Raw genomic sequence first — 6,000 nt, 5'->3', positions numbered from 1 at the left:
AACCAGGGGATGAGGAATTTGACTCAAGCCCTGGCTCTGCAGGATGCTGGGGTCAAAGGTCACTTACGTCAAATCCGGAGAGGGAGGTGGCAAATCGGAGCAGGGCAGCGCAGCTCCGTATGGCCCTAGCTCTCTCCTGGGTGTTTCTGGAGTCGAGCCAGAAATGGAGGTGCTGCGGGAGAAGAAGGCAGGGGACAGTCAGCCGGCAGGCTTACATGCTCTACAAACGAGCCTCTCCCACTCCACATGGGGCAGAGAACTTGTGCTCAGGGTGGAATATCTGACTCCTCATGTGGGGGTTCATGACACTGCCCACATCTTGCTGGGCACAAGCTGTCACTGTCTCTCCAGCCTGGGACAAAGCTCAGCCTTGGGGCTTGTCTATTTGCTCTGAACCCCTGATCCATCAACAGCCCATCAGGATCGAGGCACATGCCCTGTGCCCCCAGACCCCAGCTCTAGAGGCCTTGGTAGGATGGATGGAGGGGCCGTGGGGACAATCACTCCAGGAACTGCCGTGTCCCTAGGACAGAAGAGCTGATTCCCTCAGTCTTCTCCTGTATCTCAGGGTCTCCCTAGAAAGGAGCCAGTAGCTTTTCTCAGAGGCCTGTGTCCCAGGTTTCAATCTGTCAGTCCCCAGCCAGGCCTGGTGCTCACTGTTAGTGCTCAATGGAACCATGCAGAGCTCTGGCTGACAGTCCCAGCTCCTTCCCTCTGCCCCCGCCCCTTCCCCGCCACCACTACCCCGGATGGCGGAAGGGTCCCAGCATTCAACTGCACTGATGGCTCTGGGAAAGCGTGGCCATCTGGGTCCAAGCTGGGAGGACACAATGGAAACATGGTTCTTCTAGTCTCTCCTTTGCAGCCCTCCCACGGGGTTCATGGGAAATTCCCCCCCAGACCCTCCCATTCTGCTCACCTCCAAGAGGTGCTGCAGCTTGTCCGTGGTGGGGGTCTCTGCCAGCAGGCCCCCGAGCATGGTGTCCAGGCTCTCTAAGTAGGTGTTGTGCAGAGCCTGTGTCATAAATATAAAGGCAAGGGTAAACCCCTTTAAAATCCCTCCTGGCCAGAGGAAAAATCCTCTCACCTGTAAAGGGTTCAGAAGCTAAAGGTAACCTCTCTGGCACATGACCAATGAGGAGACAAGATACTTTCAAAAGCTGGGAAGAGGGAGAAAAACAAAGGGTCTGTGTCTGTCTGTGTGATGCTTTTGCCGGAGACAGAACAGGAATGGAGTCTTAGAACTCAGAATAAAGGGCAGAAAGTGAAGTTGCCTCTTGGGGAAAGGGACTAGCCTGGGATCCACTTCAGTTCCCAGATCTACCCCCAGGAGTGTGTGACCAGGATTGCAGCCCTTCTTCTGTGTCTCAGTCCCCACCTGCCAGATGGGGAGGATCCTTCCTTGCCCCAAGGTGTTAGGGGGGAGTTTCATTCCTGTCTGGGAAGGGTTCAGATACCATGTGTGTGGCTTGGGCTCCAGGTGGGGGATGGTCAGACATTCACTGCGACGGGGTAACATGGGCAATGGGGACGTCTGAGCAGTGACGACAGGGGAGGGCTCCACATCGGGCCACCCCTCCCAGAATGCAATGATTACTGAGGATAAACCCTGGCTCTGCGGATGCTCCCATTTCTGGGCCAGTCCCATGGCCCTGAAAGCCTGATGCTTCTGAAACTGGCCTCTGGGCATGGGGGCAGGGACCGTATCTGGCCTGGCCCCAGCTCCAGGGGTCAGGGTGGGGCAGGGTGGTGAGAGCGAGATGCTCAGCCTGGGTTTCTCTCAGTGCTGTGGGGTTTATGGTCCCTCCCCCTAGCCCTTCTCCCCCAGGCCCAGCAGGAAAGAGCAGTACCTGCAGCAGGGAGTGGGAGCTTCTGGGCATGGGAAGGGGGGGCCCTTCAAGGCTGTCCCACGGAGCACAGCCCCTGCAGCGCTTTGGGCACCTGGCGCAAGCACCGGATGTAGAACAGGTGCGCCATGATCGCTGCTGTCACGTCCTCCTGCTGCAAGGGAACAAGGATCGGTCAGAGCCTCCGACACCCATGGCAATGAAGGGCATGAACGGCACTGGGAGCCAGCAAAATTTCCACCCCAACCCTCCCCACATCCAAGGGACAGATTCCCGCACCCAACCCTCCGAGACGAACTCTTTTCTCCTCTCGAGTGACCTCCAACCCCACTCCCACCACTGTGGAATGAACTCCTGTCCCCTTCCTCTCAGTCCCCCTGTGAGAGCTATTCTACCTCCCAACCCAGCCAGGGATTAAGCTCCACTCCCCAGAATCCCCTTATCCACCCTCTCCTGCTCCAGCTGAGGGGCTGGAAGGCTCTGGGCAGCAGTGCTATGGGGTGAGAGGAGGTGGAAACCTTTCCCAAGGGGACCCCCCCCCCCTGTTATTAAGATGATGCCATGGACAGTAGCTCTGGGGAATGGGGCACTTCAGCAGCCTCTGCTGACTGACTCCTCCAGTTCTCCCAGAGCAGGTGGTGGCTGGGATAACATGATACTAGGGCCCTAGGAACCAGCCTGAGGCCTGGAGGGGTATGAAACTCTCACAGGGGGAGTTGGCAGCCCCTAGCATGAGCAATAGCAGCGTGTCATGTTGATGTGACACCTGTTAGGAAATAGCCAAGCTGGGTCTGCTCTGCTTTGAGCTGCTCAGGGGAGAAGCTGACACCTACCAATGGCACCTGCCCGGGTCAGTGCAAGGGGATGGGATGGGAGTGACTGTCAATGGCCTGGAGGTGAAAGGCCCTGGGTGTCCCTCCCCAATTGATCCTTCTTTGGTTACCTCATTCCCGATCAGCTGGCCGGCTTCCCCCAGGATAGAATATGTCAGCACAAGCCCAGCCTGGCTGACACGGAGCTGGGGGTCATGTATGGCCAGAAGCGCTGCCTGGAGGAAAGATCTTTTCTGGCCTTCTGTGAAGATCTCTCCAAAGACCTAAAACCAACAGCACCAGAGCCCTTGTCAATTGTCCAGAACCAGGCTCCAAATCCCTCTAGTATCTCACAAGGTGGACAAGAGTCCTCCTTGTGCAGCCAACTTTTGGGGTCCCATGGACCAAGGAGCCCCCTTCAGGAAGAGGTTGCAGGCACTGAGGAATAGCTCTTTCTGGAGCGGGAGTCACCACAGGTGCCATGACAGGCTGGGAACGTGTCTGCGCAGTCTGGAACCCAGCTCACAAAGACAACAAAGGACCCGCTACTGCTCCCAGCAGCGCTATTTTCTGCAGCTCACCCGCTAGAGGTTAGGGACCTTTTCGATCTGCTTCTGTTCCTGCTCCCCATCCCACCGACAATCCCACGAGCGTCACATATGCTGCAGTGACTCAGCCCAGGAAAGGAGCTCAGTGTCCCTCACACAAGGCCCAGGGCAGGGGCAGGTTCTCCTTCCTGACTCGCCCTGGTGCTCGGCAAACCCCAAACCCTGCCTGTGCTTCCAGAGGTGCAGGGAATCCAACAAGGATCTGGTCCAGCAATTGCTGGTGTGAGCTTCCCAACTCACTGACCCAGGGGCTCACCTCTCAGACACCAGGGTGTCAGCCAGGGAGACAGTGAGCAGAGCCAGATTCCTGGAGATACAATCCTTCATTAACTCAACCCACCAGAGGATCCCTTTTATGCCATGTAACCATGGATCCATGCAACACACACAAGCCTGGACCGTTAGCAAGGGTCCAGCCCAGGCTCCTCGGCCTCTTGCAGCCAAACACTGTCTGCTGGAAATAAGTATCATAGAATATCAGGTTTGGATGGGACCTCAGGAGTTCATCTAGTCCAACCCCCTGCTCAAAGCAGGACCAATCCCCAACTAAATCATCCAACAGATTTTTGTCCCAGGTCCCTAAATGGCCCCCTCAAGGATTGAACTCATAACCCTAGGTTTAGCAGGCCAATGCTCAAACCACTGAGCTATCCCTCCCCCTACAGAACACACTCACTGCAGGGGGAGACAGCTCCACACCTGAGCTACTGCAATGCCCTGGCGGAGAGTCCTTACCTCCCCCACCCTGGCCATGTTTCTGTACGCCAGGCGCTCGGTGTCTTGGAGCCCGTCCCGACACCACAGATCGCTCTCCTCTCTGATGTTCAGCCCTGGGGGAGAAAGACACACCCATTGGGGAGGTTTGGCATCTGGCTTTAATGCCTGTTTCCTTCTCTTCCCTTTGCTGGGTGAACACTGGCTGGGGTTCTCATGGCATCCACGGCCCAATGGACTGGCAGGGTCCCCACCAGGTGCTTTAGTACCTGAAGGGGGATTTGTCTCATTCATCACAGTAATCAGGTGACCTTATGGTCATTGTGCTCTGGGCATGGGTGCCTGTTAATGGTGGCTGCTAATGCTGAAAACGCCCCACAGCCACTGACTTCAGGATCTGGCCCCAGCTACCCAACTGGTGACATTCTACAAGCTTTGTGTCCATCCCCTGTGGTCCCTGCCCCTGCCTTCATGATGGGCTCTTTCCCTCCATGTGTCTCAATAGGTCCGTTCCTGTCCCCTCACCAGCTGGCAGCCCCCTGGGGGGGCTGATTTCTCTGGACTGGGGGACAGAGCCAGGCTATGAGGTAAAGCAGCCAATTTCCCTGGCATCTTCGTCCCCTTCCTCTCTCCCTGAATTAGGGAGATGAGTGTGAGTCATCATCTAAGCTGGGGTCAGTCTCAGAGGAGGGAGCTTCTTTCTGTAGGGTCCCTTGGCCAGTAAGTGGGGGGCCCAAAACAGGGGCCTTCTTTCCATTGGGGTCCCTCTGCCCTCCTGCAGTTGGTCTAAGAGCAGAGGCCTTAGTTCTATTGGTGTCCCAATGGCCAGCTGGAGCTAGTCTCCAAGGGACTCATTTCTATGGGGTCCCATTGCCCAGCTGAGTTTCTTACCCCTCCTCTGCAGCAGGAGCCTCTGCAGCCAATAGATCCCAGCCCTGGCTTGCCGGCTGATGTCATCGGCTGGGTCAGAGAGGTAGAGACCCAGCCGCAGCACAAAGTTGCCCGCCTTGGGGAAATCGGAGGAGGTCTGGTGGAGGAGGAGAAGGGGGGAATCCATCAACATTCTGCCTTCAGCTCCCCAGCTCCCCGGGGTAGAGCTCTGCTCCCATCCATCTGTAGGAGGCACTGAGGGAGAGGAACTAGAGCCCTCTTTCTCTCTGCCCCCAAGGGAGCTTGGAGCAAAGGGACCCACGGCCTGGGCCCTCTATGAGCACTAGCTGCCAGGCTTCTCCAGAGTAACAAGGGAACTGAGGCCAGGCGCGACCCTGCCAGCCAGTGGCCTATGGAATGTCGCAGTCCCTTACGGAGCCAGGGGGGACCACTTAACCAGGGGATGAGGAATTTGACTCAAGCCCTGGCTCTGCAGGATGCTGGGGTCAAAGGTCACTTACGTCAAATCCGGAGAGGGAGGTGGCAAATCGGAGCAGGGCAGCGCAGCTCCGTATGGCCCTAGCTCTCTCCTGGGTGTTTCTGGAGTCGAGCCAGAAATGGAGGTGCTGCGGGAGAAGAAGGCAGGGGACAGTCAGCCGGCAGGCTTACATGCTCTACAAACGAGCCTCTCCCACTCCACATGGGGCAGAGAACTTGTGCTCAGGGTGGAATATCTGACTCCTCATGTGGGGGTTCATGACACTGCCCACATCTTGCTGGGCACAAGCTGTCACTGTCTCTCCAGCCTGGGACAAAGCTCAGCCTTGGGGCTTGTCTATTTGCTCTGAACCCCTGATCCATCAACAGCCCATCAGGATCGAGGCACATGCCCTGTGCCCCCAGACCCCAGCTCTAGAGGCCTTGGTAGGATGGATGGAGGGGCCGTGGGGACAATCACTCCAGGAACTGCCGTGTCCCTAGGACAGAAGAGCTGATTCCCTCAGTCTTCTCCTGTATCTCAGGGTCTCCCTAGAAAGGAGCCAGTAGCTTTTCTCAGAGGCCTGTGTCCCAGGTTTCAATCTGTCAGTCCCCAGCCAGGCCTGGTGCTCACTGTTAGTGCTCAATGGAACCATGCAGAGCTCTGGCTGA

The sequence above is a fragment of the Lepidochelys kempii genome, chromosome 6 (genome assembly GCF_965140285.1).
Source record: "Lepidochelys kempii isolate rLepKem1 chromosome 6, rLepKem1.hap1, whole genome shotgun sequence".
Lineage (NCBI taxonomy): Eukaryota > Metazoa > Chordata > Testudines > Cheloniidae > Lepidochelys > Lepidochelys kempii.
Note: the sequence above shows the minus strand (reverse complement) of the source record.